This window comes from Lactuca serriola, chromosome 7 (genome assembly GCF_051521515.1).
Source record: "Lactuca serriola cultivar US96UC23 chromosome 7, Lser_US96UC23_V15, whole genome shotgun sequence".
NCBI classification, from domain to species: Eukaryota; Viridiplantae; Streptophyta; class Magnoliopsida; order Asterales; family Asteraceae; genus Lactuca; species Lactuca serriola.
Window position 1 is genome coordinate 97,197,297 of NC_136414.1, and position 20,157 is coordinate 97,217,453.

Here is a 20,157-nt window from a genome sequence, read left to right on the forward strand (position 1 = left end):
CTTGTAACTATGGTTTTGACAATTCACATGGATAAGAACACATAGACCATTAAATCTAAGTGTCATAAGGTTTCTCTCCGATTCATGAAAATGATGGTGAGGAAACACTTTCACTAAGTAGATTTTAGCTAGATAGCAATTGTGATATTTGCATTCTCAAAGTCGTTAGTGGAGCGTGTGTGGTTTACCGGCACACTAACCTGGACTTGTGAGAAGTGGCAAAAAGGTCTAACCATTATGATTACGGCATACCTCTTCATAATTGTTTAGACACACAAGTGTGCTATCTAAGGGAAGGTGTATGATTTTGATAAAGTTTTATCAAAACAATCTAGCATCAGAAATCTGAACTTTGGTAAGAAAGTCAATGAAGTATTGATTTCTAGAAGTCCAGGTGATTTCTGAGAACATGTCAAAGCTAGTGGGAGCATAAGTGTTATGCTAATAATCATCATGTTAGTGGGAGCATGATAATTATGATAAGTATTGCAAGTTAGCAATGTTAATTATAGAAAACAAAAGTTTCAATTGGGAAAAAGTTGTTTTGCTATAATTAAGGGAGAGAAAATTATACTTCATCTCAAATCTATAAGCTTAGATCGTGAGGTTTTAATCATTTAGTAAAGGATATATATGAATTTCATGTTGGAATGGCTCAACATAAGGAAATTTTGTATATGAGTCCATTATTTGCGTTCTAAAATTCGATTATGATTACGACATCCCTTTTCATAATCTGAATTATGAGAACTTGGCAAATTGAAATGGAAATGTTATAGCAACAGACTGATTTAGTCTTTATGTGAGACATCATGAATCGATTCCCATATACTTCGGATATAGGATCGATTACATGTGCTATATTCATCCATTCTAAAATTTTCCAGATGCCTGGGGCATTAAGAAGGGAAAAGGTTTAGAACTGGATATGACTAAAAGGATTAAACAATTGTCGAGGACAATCTAAGGTTTACCAAAGATTGTTTACTCAAGGACAATTGGAAGTATAGTGATAATTCTGGAAGGACCATATTGACATAATCTGTAAGGAGGCAACTCTTGTTCAGAAGTGATAGTCAAAATGGAATCTGGAAATGTTTCAAAGTTAGAAATTATTCAATCTGTGTAAGATTAAGGAAACTTAATGCAAGAAGGATGTTTCCAAGGAGATGATCTCCTTTGGAATACTCTGTAATGGTTGTTGTCAAGTCTTTATGACTTTGTACATAATTATTACAAGACGATCAATGCATATAAGTTTAGAATCTAACAGATTTCAGTAAATGGCATGAATTTGGAATTCTTGCATTTGCAGTAAGGATTTGGGAGTGTGAAAAGAGAATCATTGAAGTTATGTTCAATTGATCTAGTTCACAAAGTAAAGATCATAGACAAACATAGTATGCATACTTGGTGTATGGCATGACTAGTGTTTAGAAAACATAGTGTGCATGCTTGGAGCATGGGACAACTATTGTTTTAAATTCAAGAATAAAGTTGATATTTGAAACAGTATACAATGAATAATGTGTAATCATATGGTGATAAATAAAAGGTGTTTTATTTATGTTCATAGGTTTTGATACCATATTGGATTCAATTATTATTGTGTTTCACTTTGCATGTTTTGACTTCCCGAATAAACTGGGTTATTCTTCCGGAATGACTAAGTTATTCAAACCATCCACAGTCGGTCATATGTTGGAAGTAGATATGAATTAAGATTGTCATGGGTTGGCTTGTAGAGGTCTTAGGTGTTGGACAAAGGGCTACAACACTCATGAGTGCTCATAAGTTCTGAGTATTGGATTCAACCCGCGCTCATTGGAATCACTTCATGGATTTTATCACGAGTGATCATGAGACGATAATATCTTATATTCTTCAAACCTAGAGATATGAGTTGTTACTATGAGTTGGTTGTACATTGATTGCATGAAAACGTATTTGGTAACTCGATGCTATAAAACGTGCCTTTGTGTATGATTCAACAAGTAGTAGAACAAGCCATATGAGTCGAAGTTTATCCATTCCTTTTACCTTCGGGATAAAAGCGATATCTGTGGGCCCCTCGATGATTTGATGATGACAAATGGAAGTGCTCGGCCGGGCCAGGACTGATTTGATTTGTTCAATTAGTCAGTCGTCATAAATCGGAAATCGGGAAACAACAAATGGACAGAGAGAATGATTATAATCCATGTCTCAGTCCATATGATATCTAGAATGGAGGAATATATGATCCCTTATCTAATGGACAAGTTCGTTGACAAGATCAGAGTTCGACAGCAGCTTTAAGAGCTACGATTGCCAGTTAGGTTTGAAGTCATACGCAATAATAGTTTTAGACTTATCCAAGTGGGAGACTGTTGGATTAATGTCTAAGTCCATAACTATATTTGGTATGTACTTGACCCGACCCGGCATGGTCCATTTGGGTTGCACTTCACCGACACAATTTATATGGATAATCTTTTGAGAATAGTATGTTTATGATTAATATTAATATATTATAAGTTCTAATATATTAATATGGAATCATATTATTTAATTAGTATTGATCAACAATTAATTTATAATTAATTAAGTGATCAAAAGGAACTAATTAAATATGGACTCTTATATATATGGAATGGGCCAAGTTCATTTAGGTTGGGCTAAGCTTTCATGGATAGTCCATGGAGTGTTTAACCCATGGATCCTAGGAAATGAAAGGTCATGGGTATTAGGGTTTAACCCTAATCCTCCATACTATATAAAGATATCTTTGGTTGGTGAAATTGGCACTAGTGTGGATACACTAAAGAAGGGCTAGCCAATTTCACTAGAGAGAACCAAGTAATCATATTCTCTAAAGTATTCCAAGGTGTCTTGGTGATTTGTGATTCCACTTGAGGCTTCCACACTATTGGGGCTAAGCTCTTAAAGCTTGAAGACATCAAGCTACATCAAGAGGTATGTATTCTATCTTGTTACATTCATAGTTTTTGTATGCGAGATTAGGATAATACCTTGGATGTTCTTATTTGCATGTATAATAGAGAAAACATAGATCCAAGGTATTTAGGGTTGCATGTACACTTAGGAAGTGTTAGAATGCTCAAAACCCAACAGTGGTATCAGAGCCAGGTTGTTTTCTGTTATATTGATGCAAATATTTTATTTTCAAAGTTGAAAAAAAAAAGAAAAAAAAAACATGAAGTTCGTCAAATTTTAAGATAATTACTTGTTCTTGTGAAAAACTAATTATTTGTAAAATTTGAATAATTTTCTTTATGAGTTGAATTAGGTCAAATTTAATAAAAGATAAAATGATATGATTATTTTATTAGTTTTAAAAGTTTGATCTAAAGAGTTTTATTTTTTGAAACCTCCATAAGTTATGGATATGAAAAGGTTTTAAAAAAAAATTGATTCAAAGTTTTTATGGAGTTACAAAATTTGGTGTTAATGTTTTAAAGGATTCCATAACTTAAGAATAAGTTATGGATCACCAAAAGTTTTTTGTGTTACCTTGTTTTATGAGTGAATTTAGATTAATGAATAAAATTATGTGATGGTTTTAATCCAAATTAATCTAAGAATTGATTCTAAAATGTGTTTTTGTAACTTGTCCTCAAGTTATATGAAAAGTCACATTTAAGAATCATAAAACTCATAAAAATTGGCAAAGGTTACAAAAATGAAGAGTCTAGTTCTAATTAAATGGTTTTATGACTCCATAACTTGTCCTCAAGTTATGGAGGACCAAGAGTCTCTTCATTTAATAAACTAAAATAAAATAAAAAAAGGTGTAACATTAATTAATTCCATAAGTTATAAAATAAAGAAAAGTTAATTCTTTTATTAGTTTAAAGTCTTCCATAACTTGTCCTCAAGTTATGGAACTTGAAGAGTTTTTGGATTAAAACTACTTTAAACACATAAGTTATGGAATTAATTAGTTTTGAATAGTTTCAAAACTTGCCCTCAAGTTTTGGAATTTGTAAAGTTTTCTCTTATGAATACTTTAATTCCAAGTTAGCCCTTAGAATTTTAAGAGTTAAAATTCAACCCTTATACTTTATAATATTATAAGTTAATAATATATATATATATATATATATATATATATATATATATGTATGTATAAGAGTAAAGTCAGTCTTACCGCTAGTACGCCTCATTCACGAAGCCGGTCTATAAGGTGGGTATAAGGTTGTTGCCTATAAAATGGCAACTTAATGGGTGTCCACTCTCACCCACCGCTTGCTTGACTGGTGGAGGGTCGTTAGCCGAACGGGTTTGACAGGACTATAATTCTCCCTTCATTAAAAGTATTAATGATAAATACTAAGTAACTAAACTCTTAATAATACCCAATCTTAGTTACTTAGGAAAATGTGAATAACGTGCTAATCCATGAAATTACACTTTGCACTTTGTTTAAGTCGGTTAGTGGAGCGTGTGTGGTTAACCGGCACACTAACTCGTATTTAACAAGGTAGGTAAAGGGTAACTTAATGTTTATCATAGTATCGATGGAGCGTGTGTGGTTAACCGGCACATCGATTGAGGGGTAAACACTTAAGGGTACCAAGTAATTTGCATGGTTACTTCACACCTTGTTTTCTGATCCTCGGCATCCCAGTCACAAAACCTGAAGGGCACACTCGAGATTGAAACATGCCTTTGAACAGTTCAATGAATCTCAAAGATCTAGGAGTTTCAAAACCAATTAAAACCTAATAATACATTTCGTTTATCTTGGTGGAAATTGGTGAATCGTCATTCACCTACCTTCAAATATTTTATAGCTTGGATTACGACATCCCTCTTCTGAGTTATAAAATAGTTTGTTGGGTCCTAGCCTTAATATTTCATATTGGGTGTCATATTAAGGACTTTAAAATCAACTATCTTGAATATCTCCCAAAAGATGTCTGGTTTAGACATATATGATCTTTCCAAATCTCTTGAAACAAGCTTTCCTAAATGAAGATGATGTCCCATGGAAATCATACTTCTTTCACCTCCTCCAATTATTCTCCCTAACCCACAAGTTCAAGGTCACTCAAGCCCTATTGGCAAGGCAAGGTCTAGGTGTGATCACATCTTGGAGATGTAGTCACATATTGACAAGCCGGGAGAGTTGGGTGTCAAAGTCTTGAGAAAGTTGGTGGTTCAATCACTTTCTAAGTCACATAGTGAGTTCCTTTGGGACACCTATGAAACAGACTATGACAAGACCCTTAATGATCTTATCTATTTGTTAAGATCAACTTCCTTAAAACTTGATGGACATTGACAATAGTGACACAGGAAATCCAGAAAAGCATTCTCTTCTCAATGGTAAAGGGATCGGCCATAGTCAACTCGGTTGACCAAATGGTAAAGAGAAAAGCTAAGTCTGTGATAGTCCCTTGTACCATTATCAAAGGGTCCATATGTTTATATTGCCAAAGGAAGGGGCATTGGTTGCGAAGCTGCCAAATTTACCTAAGGATGTTGAAGTCAATAAGTTTGACTCTACTTCAGGTAAATTCCACTATCTAACTCTGCTAAGTTTCTATTCTGAGATTCTTGATACATGATGTGACTGGGTCACATGGTGATGTTTTAAGAATCAAAGAAAAGTGAAGAAACCTAAAGAAAGAATATGCTGAATCTGATCGCATAGATGGATTTCTATCGCATAGTTTGAAAAATCGGATTCTTCAGCTACTTCTTAGGAGTTATGAGATATTGCTTAGGAATAGATAACAACAAGTTTTCATATGGATTGTAAGGATAAGTTTTTCCGCAAAGTTTTAAAATAAAAGAAATTTTTTTTGATTTTATTTATTTTAAAATATCCTTACAATGGCATTTAAGGAAAAATTGTTGCTTATATGATTCCATTAAGAGCAAAAGTGGAAATATGAAATTGATTCTTTCATTTGTGGTAATGTCTAGATTTACCAAATAAGGAAAGATTCTCATCACCCAAGTTTCAATTGGATCGGAACTTGGAATCATGCAAGTTGTATAGCATGATGAATGAGAACTTTCAAGTATTGGAAAATTAAGACTAATTACTCGGTCACATGGATGTGTGAGTCAAGTAATGGACTAAGGGATCGAGTACATAGTCTTGTGCACTGATTTAGTCCACCACAAAAGATTGATAAGACTATTCGTCATAGTTTACTAAAGCTCAGTAAATATGATTATACTTACAAGCTTAAGTGTAACTCTGAGACATTGGAAAAGGTCCCAATGTATGGCAGAGCGAATAAGAAGAATCAACTTAGGCAGAAGGATAAAAGTTTCTCAAATCTGAAAAGATGGGAGAGTACTTTAGTATCAGTTTTGTGATCATCTTAATGATTAAGAAACCATAGCACAATTAGTTCTCTAAGGAAATCTTAGTGCATTCTTATGACTAAGAAGAGGGATCTTGAATTGTTGAAATGGTTAAATCAAGAAGATGAGTCATACTTCGTTCCAATACAAGTCTTAGAGTCATACTCCAAGATTGTAACTTGAGTGACATGTCTCAAAAGAAGGTTTAAAACACTTGTCAAATGTAAGAGTAAAAGTTTTCTACTCTAGTACATTTGAAATTGGTAACTTGTGATGTTTTGGATAAAACAAAGACCAACTTAGGCCAATTGTGTGAAGTGTTTGTCTTGATTAGAATCCGCACTATCTCTTGGATGTTTGACAAGGGAGTCTTATATGTCAAGAGGACAGTGGGAGTCTGAAAGGTCTTGAAAGTCTCAAGAACTAATCAAGAATGGAACCTGAAGTTTTTCACTAGCACACAACTTGAGGTTCATAACCTATCGTGTTGACATATTCTGTGCCCATTCCAGTTAAAGTTGGCTTTGCATATGAGTTCTTAGAGTTCTCAATTTGTTGCACAACAACTTGGAAGCAATGGTAGGCCCTTGAGCTGCCAGGTGGCAAGAAATTAAGATTGAGTTCAGTCCATATGAGTTTGGATTTGTCATTATCCTTGCCTTGTAACTATGGTTTTGACAATTCACATGGATAAGAACACATAGACCATTAAATCTAAGTGTCATAAGGTTTCTCTCCGATTCATGAAAATGATGGTGAGGAAACACTTTCACTAAGTAGATTTTAGCTAGATAGCAATTGTGATATTTGCATTCTCAAAGTCGTTAGTGGAGCGTGTGTGGTTTACCGGCACACTAACCTGGACTTGTGAGAAGTGGCAAAAAGGTCTAACCATTATGATTACGGCATACCTCTTCATAATTGTTTAGACACACAAGTGTGCTATCTAAGGGAAGGTGTATGATTTTGATAAAGTTTTATCAAAACAATCTAGCATCAGAAATCTGAACTTTGGTAAGAAAGTCAATGAAGTATTGATTTCTAGAAGTCCAGGTGATTTCTGAGAACATGTCAAAGCTAGTGGGAGCATAAGTGTTATGCTAATAATCATCATGTTAGTGGGAGCATGATAATTATGATAAGTATTGCAAGTTAGCAATGTTAATTATAGAAAACAAAAGTTTCAATTGGGAAAAAGTTGTTTTGCTATAATTAAGGGAGAGAAAATTATACTTCATCTCAAATCTATAAGCTTAGATCGTGAGGTTTTAATCATTTAGTAAAGGATATATATGAATTTCATGTTGGAATGGCTCAACATAAGGAAATTTTGTATATGAGTCCATTATTTGCGTTCTAAAATTCGATTATGATTACGACATCCCTTTTCATAATCTGAATTATGAGAACTTGGCAAATTGAAATGGAAATGTTATAGCAACAGACTGGTTTAGTCTTTATGTGAGACATCATGAATCGATTCCCATATACTTCGGATATAGGATCGATTACATGTGCTATATTCATCCATTCTAAAATTTTCCAGATGCCTGGGGCATTAAGAAGGGAAAAGGTTTAGAACTGGATATGACTAAAAGGATTAAACAATTGTCGAGGACAATCTAAGGTTTACCAAAGATTGTTTACTCAAGGACAATTGGAAGTATAGTGATAATTCTGGAAGGACCATATTGACATAATCTGTAAGGAGGCAACTCTTGTTCAGAAGTGATAGTCAAAATGGAATCTGGAAATGTTTCAAAGTTAGAAATTATTCAATCTGTGTAAGATTAAGGAAACTTAATGCAAGAAGGATGTTTCCAAGGAGATGATCTCCTTTGGAATACTCTGTAATGGTTGTTGTCAAGTCTTTATGACTTTGTACATAATTATTACAAGACGATCAATGCATATAAGTTTAGAATCTAACAGATTTCAGTAAATGGCATGAATTTGGAATTCTTGCATTTGCAGTAAGGATTTGGGAGTGTGAAAAGAGAATCATTGAAGTTATGTTCAATTGATCTAGTTCACAAAGTAAAGATCATAGACAAACATAGTATGCATACTTGGTGTATGGCATGACTAGTGTTTAGAAAACATAGTGTGCATGCTTGGAGCATGGGACAACTATTGTTTTAAATTCAAGAATAAAGTTGATAGTTGAAACAGTATACAATGAATAATGTGTAATCATATGGTGATAAATAAAAGGTGTTTTATTTATGTTCATAGGTTTTGATACCATATTGGATTCAATTATTATTGTGTTTCACTTTGCATGTTTTGACTTCCCGAATAAACTGGGTTATTCTTCCGGAATGACTAAGTTATTCAAACCATCCACAGTCGGTCATATGTTGGAAGTAGATATGAATTAAGATTGTCATGGGTTGGCTTGTAGAGGTCTTAGGTGTTGGACAAAGGGCTACAACACTCATGAGTGCTCATAAGTTCTGAGTATTGGATTCAACCCGCGCTCATTGGAATCACTTCATGGATTTTATCACGAGTGATCATGAGACGATAATATCTTATATTCTTCAAACCTAGAGATATGAGTTGTTACTATGAGTTGGTTTTACATTGATTGCATGAAAACGTATTTGGTAACTCGATGCTATAAAACGTGCCTTTGTGTATGATTCAACAAGTAGTAGAACAAGCCATATGAGTCGAAGTTTATCCATTCCTTTTACCTTCGGGATAAAAGCGATATCTGTGGGCCCCTCGATGATTTGATGATGACAAATGGAAGTGCTCGGCCGGGCCAGGACTGATTTGATTTGTTCAATTAGTCAGTCGTCATAAATCGGAAATCGGGAAACAACAAATGGACAGAGAGAATGATTATAATCCATGTCTCAGTCCATATGATATCTAGAATGGAGGAATATATGATCCCTTATCTAATGGACAAGTTCGTTGACAAGATCAGAGTTCGACAGCAGCTTTAAGAGCTACGATTGCCAGTTAGGTTTGAAGTCATACGCAATAATAGTTTTTGACTTATCCAAGTGGGAGACTGTTGGATTAATGTCTAAGTCCATAACTATATTTGGTATGTACTTGACCCGACCCGGCATGGTCCATTTGGGTTGCACTTCACCGACACAATTTATATGGATAATCTTTTGAGAATAGTATGTTTATGATTAATATTAATATATTATAAGTTCTAATATATTAATATGGAATCATATTATTTAATTAGTATTGATCAACAATTAATTTATAATTAATTAAGTGATCAAAAGGAACTAATTAAATATGGACTCTTATATATATGGAATGGGCCAAGTTCATTTAGGTTGGGCTAAGCTTTCATGGATAGTCCATGGAGTGTTTAACCCATGGATCCTAGGAAATGAAAGGTCATGGGTATTAGGGTTTAACCCTAATCCTCCATACTATATAAAGATATCTTTGGTTGGTGAAATTGGCACTAGTGTGGATACACTAAAGAAGGGCTAGCCAATTTCACTAGAGAGAACCAAGTAATCATATTCTCTAAAGTATTCCAAGGTGTCTTGGTGATTTGTGATTCCACTTGAGGCTTCCACACTATTGGGGCTAAGCTCTTAAAGCTTGAAGACATCAAGCTACATCAAGAGGTATGTATTCTATCTTGTTACATTCATAGTTTTTGTATGCGAGATTAGGATAATACCTTGGATGTTCTTATTTGCATGTATAATAGAGAAAACATAGATCCAAGGTATTTAGGGTTGCATGTACACTTAGGAAGTGTTAGAATGCTCAAAACCCAACAGTGGTATCAGAGCCAGGTTGTTTTCTGTTATATTGATGCAAATATTTTATTTTCAAAGTTGAAAAAAAAAAGAAAAAAAAAACATGAAGTTCGTCAAATTTTAAGATAATTACTTGTTCTTGTGAAAAACTAATTATTTGTAAAATTTGAATAATTTTCTTTATGAGTTGAATTAGGTCAAATTTAATAAAAGATAAAATGATATGATTATTTTATTAGTTTTAAAAGTTTGATCTAAAGAGTTTTATTTTTTGAAACCTCCATAAGTTATGCATACCCTCTGCACCATTTGTCTAGAAGATGCTCTTGAGAGATCTGAGAGAAACAATTAGACCCAGCTGCAAGGACTAGCTGAACTGAGAGTTCACCAGAGGGATGACCGTCGCTAGTAGTACAAGCTTTACTTTATTTTCCTTATTAAAAGGAATCGTTTTTCTGTCTTTGCCCAATGTGGCATTTTCTATGAAATTACCTTGTACTGTAAGTACTTTAGGTTAGGTCCTTATGTTGTCAAGAACTATCTTCTCTGAATATGATGTAAGACCGTTACAAGTTCAATTCCCCGAATCTTTACGTCATGAATATGAAAGATATTGACAGTCGGCTAACTTCCGTGTCCTTCTTCATTCAAATACTCTCATCATACTTTCATTTGAGTTCATCTGAATGTACCTTCGTCAAGTCTTTGGACTATAGTAATTTTGCTCCGGAGACATTTCCATGTCTCTTTCAGTGGTTGGATCATGTTATTCACCAACCTGCGATACCTTGGCTTGAACGGCAAACATCTTGAGACCATTCTACGAACTTACTTCTACTAATTACTAGGACTGCATCATAGGGATGTCGGTCAAACCTTCGCGAACTCACTTCCATTCTGTACTAGGACTGCATCATAGGGATGTAGGTCAACCTTTCGAGAACATACTCTTACTCTTTTCTTGAGCAATCGAAGTACATCTAGGGTCAACCAGAATCGCTCACAAAATCCTTATCATTCGTGCTAACAGAATCATGTCGTCATCAAGAAACAGTCAGCTTCATACGTACATCTCTTTCTTCTAGATCGCTTTTCCAGCGAAGCCGTCATATCAGAACACCGAAGTACTCATGCATGGAGTACCTCTTAGTTGTTCTCTTTTCCGAAAAAATCCCCGAAGTACCACTCGTGCAGTACGTCAAGTTCAATCCAAGGATTTATATGATTGATCTATCACTGAGGAATGTATACATAAGATTGATATATAATCAAGGTTCTACAGGTTTAGAATTGATGATTCCACTTTAACTTCTTTTTCCCCGATGGGATGTGAGCTTAAAGAAGAATCAGTTATTCGACTACCTGTTCAATCTTAATTATATACGACTCGTATACACGATATAGTGATTGTGAAAACATGTATGAATTCTAATATGAACTTCAGGACGGAGAACTGCCTAAGTATACGAGTAATCGCATCGTCATGTGAACCAACTTAGAACCGAGTATGACTCCCGTAAACAGATCGCCCTACAGCTTAAACACCTACGGAGACACAAGAACAGCCCAAACAACTTAACGAACTACACAGAAATAGATTTAGAAGACTAGGCTTCTCACCCTGGAGAACCCCGATCATATTCTTCTAGAGATCGACGGATTGCATCGTATGTACCTCGGATATCGAGGACTCCGTCAAGATTTTCATTAGAAATCATTTTCTCTGCCTCGCATAGATGAAAATGGTTGAGCAAACGCAAGGAAAGAATTACTTCCATGAATGAATCTAAGATCCGAATATCACCAGTTCGAGTGTTAGGGAAGGATGTCCGGAAGACTATCTTCCGAACTCGATGCGGACACTTCGAGTCCGTAGTGATACTCTTCGTGTAGGACCAATACGCTCATAGTTTTCATGAACTAAATGAATGGGGTACGTCTTGATTACTTGGATCAGTTCGTCATTTCTCCATGGAAACATTACCTTCATAGGAACTTTTCGCGAAGTTCTTTAGGTACGAGTTTTGAAATTTAAGAGTCGAATTTCTATGACACACTGTTAGTAATGTGGGAAATTTTGAGTACTTTCTCAATTTATCAAAACCGTTGAGCATTGGTCGACACCGGAGACGCCGACAGTCATTCGCCAAATTCTAGGTCTTACCAACCTACTGTCATAGCTCATTCAGAACTCCTCACAAATTACAGAAACACGTACGACTTTGACCAAACAAGGGGTGGCCTTTGACTGGGAAGTTAAGCAAGAAAAGGAACCTTTGGAATTCCAAGTGAGTGACCAAGTTCTTTAGGAGAACTCACTCTGAGAATGGCTTAATATGCTTTGTATCGCGTGGAAAGCTAAATCCAATATAGTTAGGACCTCCGAGATTCTTATCAGAATCGGTCCTGTGCCTCGCACAAAATAGACCTACTCCGCGAACTCAGTAACGTACATTATACTCTTAGCGTCTCGATCATGAAACCATACCTTTCTGTTAGGACTCTTGTAAGTCCACTCGTCGAGATCCTCGCCTTCGTATTAGAACCGTAGTGACCTTCGACCGAGAGGTCAAGCGGACAAAGCAACGCCGTCGCCAGTTAGTGAAGGTTCGTTGTAATGCCAACTAAGAACCCGATTTCACTTAAGTGCACTAGAACCAATCGATTAGGAAGTTTCCTCCTCACGACTCGATCATTCATACCTACTTCCTTATCTAAATTCTAATTTCGGGACGAAATTCCCTTTAACAGGGGGATGATGTGACAACCTGAAATTTCCATTCTGAACAAACCATATCAATCCAATAGAAGTTAGAATAGTTATAGTGAAATCCCAGACATCGAGTATAAGTTTAGCAGTTTTCAGGATTTACACGTAAGGAGATATCAGGAGAGTGGATGCACTAGGGTTTTGTGCAACACTGTTATTCCAAAACTCTATGATAGTAGAGTTCATTCCAGGAATAAAAATATTTTCTGCCAAAAATATCTCAGGACTATAAATAGAATTCTGAACCAAATTCATTCATTATTCGCATTTCTAACTAGAGAAAAGCCATTTTCTCTCTTACGGATCTTCGGTTTTTTATCCCAAATCGTGAGTACACTTCTCTAGTTGTCTAATAATGCTTATTATGTGCTTGATAACTTAGATTACATATCAAATCTGTGAGATTCGGTAGTTTACCGCCCAAGAACGTTCTTGGAGAGTAAACTCCAAAATGAGGCTTTAATGCTACCTAGTCTTTTCCCCATGATAAGTAACAAACTTAGGCTTATTTATAAATGTATTTAGGACTAGAAAACAATCCAAAACCCCAAGATTTGGGAGTTTACCGCCCAAGAACACTTGGGGAGTAAACTCCATTTTAAGGGCCAAAAGTGTCCCAATGCTCCTCAAAGCCTCGGATCTCAAACTAGAAGCCTACATTACATGTGTATACCACCAAAACAATTAAGATTCAAGGGAGAAAGAGAGTTCATGGCCCAAAAGCTTCTAAGGCCGTGAACTCCAATAAATGGTGCCAAATGGTGCCATAATTCCTCCTAAAGCCTTGAACAATTGCCTAGAACATATCCTATGTGAGTATGGGACTTGAAATCATCAAAAACATCATTCCAAGGGAGTTTACGGCCGTAAACTCCATGGGAATATGGTCCCAGGGCCGTAAACTCCTAAAAGGAGTTATATTATGCCCTAAACTCTTCCATAGACCAATCAATTAAGTAGAAATGCTTATTAGGGCCTTATAGAACAACAAACATCTACTGGGCACATAGGTATGAGTTCACAGTCGTAAACTCATGAGTTTACGACCATAAACTCATTTGGTAGTGTTGTTAGGGTCGTGAACTCCCTTATGGAGTTTTCCTTGAGCCCTACACACAATAGCTTCCCCTACAAACACTTAGATGCAATCCTAGAGGCTAATAACACTTGATAAAGGTGCTTAGCATGTCCTAGGGTGTCTTGACTTGTTTATTAGTTGTTTATAGACTAATTTGTTACATATATGTGAAATTATATGTTAACTAGGATCATAAGTGTGTTCAAGACTTCACTTGACACCTAGCGGTCCTACCTCTTCAGTTCATCCGTATCACCCACAACAGGTGAGTTCATACCCCTTAATCAATGTTTTAACTATTTTTAAATGTTTTATGGGGGGGGGGGGATACAAGTAGAATCATGCTACTTATTATATCAATCACATGCGATTAATAAGCAGCATTCAAATGATTTACTACTCATTAGCCGTTTTACGAAACAGTTTCGTTCAAATGATTTTCATAAACACTTTATATGTTTAATACTCATTATTACACTGTACATTTTTACTCTGTATATTACATTTCAAACTTATTTACAATTGTGTTTCAAACAAATGTTTCTTTATACTGAACCGTTTTATCAAACCCATGCCTTCAAAACCCTTTTATAGATCGACATCAAGTTGATCTTTTCTTAGAAAATATTTATGTTCAAAGGTTTTTACAAACCTTATTTTATGCTTTTATTATAAATTGCATGCCTCCATATGTATGGTTATATAAGAAATGTTTAAAAGACTTAGGAAGTCTATCCACCCTATTTCCTTTTCGCGCTTGAGATGTGGTCTGGTGGGGTATCGGGTACCGTCCGAAGGTCGTTTAAATATTAGTTATATATCATGTGTGCATATATAGTCATAAAAGGTCTTTCCAGTTCATCCAATGCACTTGGATATCAAGGGTATACATCCATGTTCATATGTACCAGTTATATTACTAGTAAGCTACCATATGGGTAGTTTAGGAAGATACTAGAACTATTATTAGAACGCGATATCACACAAGGAGTCAGTTCATTCATGAGTCAATACTTGCTAGATAGAGAGAACTTACATTACAACTAGTACACATAGTACATTACGATACAATTACATAATTACGTTTACATAGAGATTTTGTTATAAGCATGCCTATATTTGTATAGTTATATAAGTAATGTTTAAAAGACATAGGAAGGCTATCCACCCTATTTCCTTTTCGCGCTTGAGATGTGGTCTGGTGGGATATCGGGTACCATCCGAAGGCCGTTTAAACGTTAGTTATATATCATGTATACATAGATGGACATAATCGTTACTTTCTGTCAGTTCAGTTCCTTTGGGTAGCAAAGGTATACGTTCATATACTTTTACATGATTACGCTTACATAAGTACATATACATGAATATGTTAACAAAATTGTGATCCACTGTATCGGAGCATGCCTTAAATGTCATGGCCCGAGTTGTAGCCAGAGTCTCTTGGAGGGAGAGCGTGAGTTTGCGTATAGATCTATACTGGATTGACTATCCTACACCTTGCTGCTAGCTACAGCGGGACCTACAGGTCTGCGGGTGCCAAACGTCATTCCGTTTTACGACCATTCGTATGTCGTTGTTTCCAGTCGATAGTATGGTGCAATTAATCACATGATACCTTAATATAAATCCGGTTTATGGTAGTTAGTACAGTAGTAGTTCCTATAATACAACACTACAGTACTACATTTATTTTCCCTTTTCTTATATTTAATGATCATTTCACTTAAACATTTAATGTAAAAACTATATTTTGATAATGATAGTTACACTTGGGAAAATTACACACTTTTACAAGAAACGAGCATTTAGAACAGTTAAGTCTTGGTAGAAGACTACATTTAGAACAGTTAGGTCTTGGTAGAAGACACACTTGTTTAACAGTAGGAATCATAGGGATTTATAGGGTTTTTCAAACGTTTACAGTTCATTTACAAACATTTTCATACTTACAGTTCATTTACAAACATTTTCATACTTACAGTTCATTTACAAACTATTTCTTACATACAAATTAAGACACTAAAATACTTATGATCTCACCAGCTTCAAAGCTGATACTCGCTTTCAAAATTACTTCTATCCTCAGGTCATCTATAGACTATAGACAGGTACCGATGCAATGTTTAGGGAAGATGGAGCTTGTTCAAGACTCATCTTTCATTTTGATTTATGCTTTAGTATTTATCAAAATTTGACAGAACGCACATGTATAATAATTCTATTATTAATGCAATGGATGATGTTGTTGCTTGTTTACTACTTTACAGTGTTGTGATACTGTACATGACGTCCTCCGCCCTAGAACGTTTCCGCCGTTCTTGGTTTTGGGGTGTGACAGATTGATATCAGAGCATTGTTTATAGTGAATTAAGTATATCAACCCATAAAAGATACACTAACTATAAATACATAAGGGATTAAAAATACTCTGACCAAGAGTTTATACTTTAAATAATAAAATATTTAAGTAAGTATACGTGCATGCATTCATACTAAAATCAGTGTCACTAGGACAGTACAAAAGAATTACGATTGTTGGAGAACGCAAGTGGGCTTAGAGACATATGGTCAAAACTGGGAAGATATAGCCTGATCACCTATATTATCCGAGGGTTGACTAACATGTGCCTATGTTTAATTGTGTGGTTGCAACAATGCTAAAATCTTACCAACCCTACCCCAATGAGAACAATAGAACATAACATTAAACTTAAAATACTATAGGAGTATTTGGTGTTACTATAAGTACGTTATACTTGAGAACTAAAACGGGATCTTCATTACTAAGTTGATAGTTGCTAAGTGGATACACTAAGGATATATGTAATTAGGATGCTATAGACTTAGAATCTGTGAAATTTTACTTTACCCCGATTCTGTGTGAATTTGGAGTCAAGGTTACATATTCGAAGGCCTATCCTGTTTCGATTACATATAACTGGTATGCACTTCACAAATAGCGATGTAAATGATGAAGATTTTCTAAATAATTATCTAGATAGTTCGTCTAATAATTTTTTCTTACCCCAATTCTCGCATAGATAACATGGCTGGACTCCATCCCCGCGGCAACCAGTATCTTCTGAACGAAGTCATTGCTGGTTGGTTTGGAGAAGAACCAGAGAATGATCATCCTATCCCTTTGAATGTTCACTATGATGAAAACCTTTTGGACAATGCTAATTCCGAACCAGAGGTTGAGAACCTACCCCAGGCAGCTCCCGTTCCAATTAGTAACCCTTGTCCGGCTTTTCATGGCCCGACGCCTCCATGGATGGAATGTTTGGAAACATGAAGCCAAGGACAAGATCATCCCATGCCATTTAATGGCGATCAAAGCTTTTACGACCTGAGCAATGGGGGCTCAGCAGATAGATTCTTGCCAATCTTGGTCCGCAGATTGGCCCGAAATGAGATTCAAGGCTTGTTTGAGACCATAGACTGCCTTGTCCAGAATGTAGCAGTGATCTGGATACTACTTGTTGACAAAACCTGGTAGTTTCTCTACATACACTGTCTCTTCCAGTTCTCCATTTAAGAAGGCACACTTCACATCCATTTGGTATACTTCAAAGTTCTTGTGTGCTGCATATGCGAGAAAACTACGAAGCGATTCTAGCCTTGCTACTAGAGCGAAGGTCCCTTTGTAATCTATGCCTTCTTCTTGACAGTAACCTTTCACAACCAATCTTTCCTTGTTGTGAATCACATTTCCTTCCTTATCTATCTTGTTACCAAAAAGCCACTTTACTCCAACCACAAAAGCATCCTTTGGTGTTGGAATCAGTCTCCACACTTTATTTTGCTCGAACTCCTTGAGTTCGTCCTGCATCGCCTTTACCCAATCAGAATGATCAAGTGCATTGTTGATTGTCTTCGGTTCAACCTTGGAGGCGAACGAATTAAACATGCAAAATTCCACTTTAGAGAATAGTGCAGTTTGTTTCGCTTTCAGTTGTGATCGTGTGATTACCTTTTCTGTCAATTCACGAATAATTTGTGTTTGTGGATGATCTTTGATCCATTTGGTGAGAGGAGGGTAATTAGCATCATATGAGGGATCCAATTCAGCATTCACTTATTCTTCGAAATCTGACTGAGTTTCATCATCGTTGGCATTTGAATTCTCCCCCTCGAATGATGATACTTGCTCAGCTTCAGGCATAGAATTCTCCCTCTAGACTTGACTTTCGGTTGGTATTGATGATGATGGGCTCTCCCCCTAGAATGGTGAATCTTGGTTATTTGGAAAAGAAAAACCCTCCCCCTGAATATGAGAACTATCTTTTGGAGGTTCGCTTGTGTCAGGCTGTTCGGTTGTTATTAGTTGTTCATCTGCTATTTTCTTTGCAGCATCATCGATTATCTTCTTCAAGTTGTCTACCTTGTAGTTTGCAGCTTTGGATTTAGAGTGAATAGCCTTTTCTGGTTCATCAAATAGCAGCATGTATTTCTCAAAGAGGTTTGAAATTGGTACCGTAACTTGACCAGATTTTGGAAATATTTCCTCTACAGATCCTTCGGTTGTCTTTAGTTTCTTGACGTAGTTATCATCGATGGTGACATAATAGGACTCTTCAATTTTCTTTGGACGCTTGTTTAGAACCCTATATGCTTTGGAGTTTAAGGAATAACCCAGAAAGATTCCTTTGTCTGCTTTGACTTCAAACTTGTTTCGGTGCTCCTTTGAATTGAAGATAAAGCATCTTGAACCGAACACATGGAAAAACTTTACATTAGGCTTTCGGTTGTTCAAGATCTCATAAGGAGTGATGGAGAACCGTTTGTTGAGATAAGATCTGTTCTGCGTATGGCAAGCAGCAGCAATGGCATTAGCCTAGAAATATAGAGGTAGAGAAGCGAAGCTATCATCGATGGTTATCATCGAAGCATGGTTCGGGTTACTTCACACAAAGATCGGTTTCTTCTTTGGACAATTTCATTATGTTGTGGAGTATATGGAGCCAAGAAGTTGTGTGTTTTCCCCTTCTCTGCAAAAAAATCTTCACAGTCTTTTTTCTTGAACTCCAACTCGTTGTCGCTTCTTATGTTTCGAACTACCTTTCGTAGTTGAACTTCTACCTACTTGATAAAGAGTTTAAACTTGGGAGTGGCCTCTTATTTTTGCTTCAAAAAGAACACCCAGGTAAACTGAAAGAAGTTATGCACTATTACAAGTATATACTTGTTACCACCAATGCTCTTGATTGAAGATGGACCACATAGATCAATATGAAGTAATTCAAGTGGTTCAATAACTTTTGTGTTGACTTGAGAAGGATGACTCTGTCGACTTTGTTTTCCTATTTCACACGCATCACACAAGTGTTCTTTGTCGGACTTCAGAACAGGAAGACCTCGAACATGATCCTTAAGCACTAGCTTGTTGATGTCTTTAAAATTTGAGATGGGAGAGTCTGCGGTGCCAACGCCAACTTTTGTTTGAGTGAGCTTTTGTTAGCAAGCAAACAACTGGTTTCCCTTGTATGGGATTGAGATTCAGAGGGTACATCTCTCTTTTTCGCTTCAATTTTAGCAGAATGTTGTTCGTCTTCTTTTCAATAATCTCCGAGCCATCATCATTGAACAAAACTTTTAACCCGGTACCAACCACCAGTTGAGAAACACTGATAAGGTTATGTTGTAAGCCTTCAACGTACGCTAGCTTTCATATCGTGAAATCACCATTGGTGATCATAACATAACCTTTGATCATGCCAAAAGAATTATTACCATACTTGACACTTCCACCATCTTTAAGGGACCGAAACTCGCTCAGATCTTCCCTTCCTCCTGTCATGTGATGCAAGAAGCCACTGTCTATGTACCATTTATCGTCGAACTGCTCGTCTCGCATAACCTACAAAAATTAAGCAGACTTAGGAACCCAAAGTTTCTTGGGTCCTTGTGAGCCTTTTACAGAATAGGGAATTGTAAGAGAAACATCAACTAAAAAGGTTATTTTTATTAATGTTGTTTCATCTTTTCTTTTTATGGTGAAAACTTTGATTTTATCAGATTTGAGTACTTTGGGTTTAGTTTTTGGATTTGTGAATTTTACGTTAACAGACTTTCGGTTCTCTACTTTGGGTTTAAACGTCGTCTTCTTTTCATTTTCTGGAAAGAGCTTTCCTTTTCCCTTTCGATCATTATGTGAGTGAGAGTGAGAATGAGAAAGATGGGACTTAGAAGAAGAATTAAGCTTTCGGTCATTGCTCTTACTTGGTTGA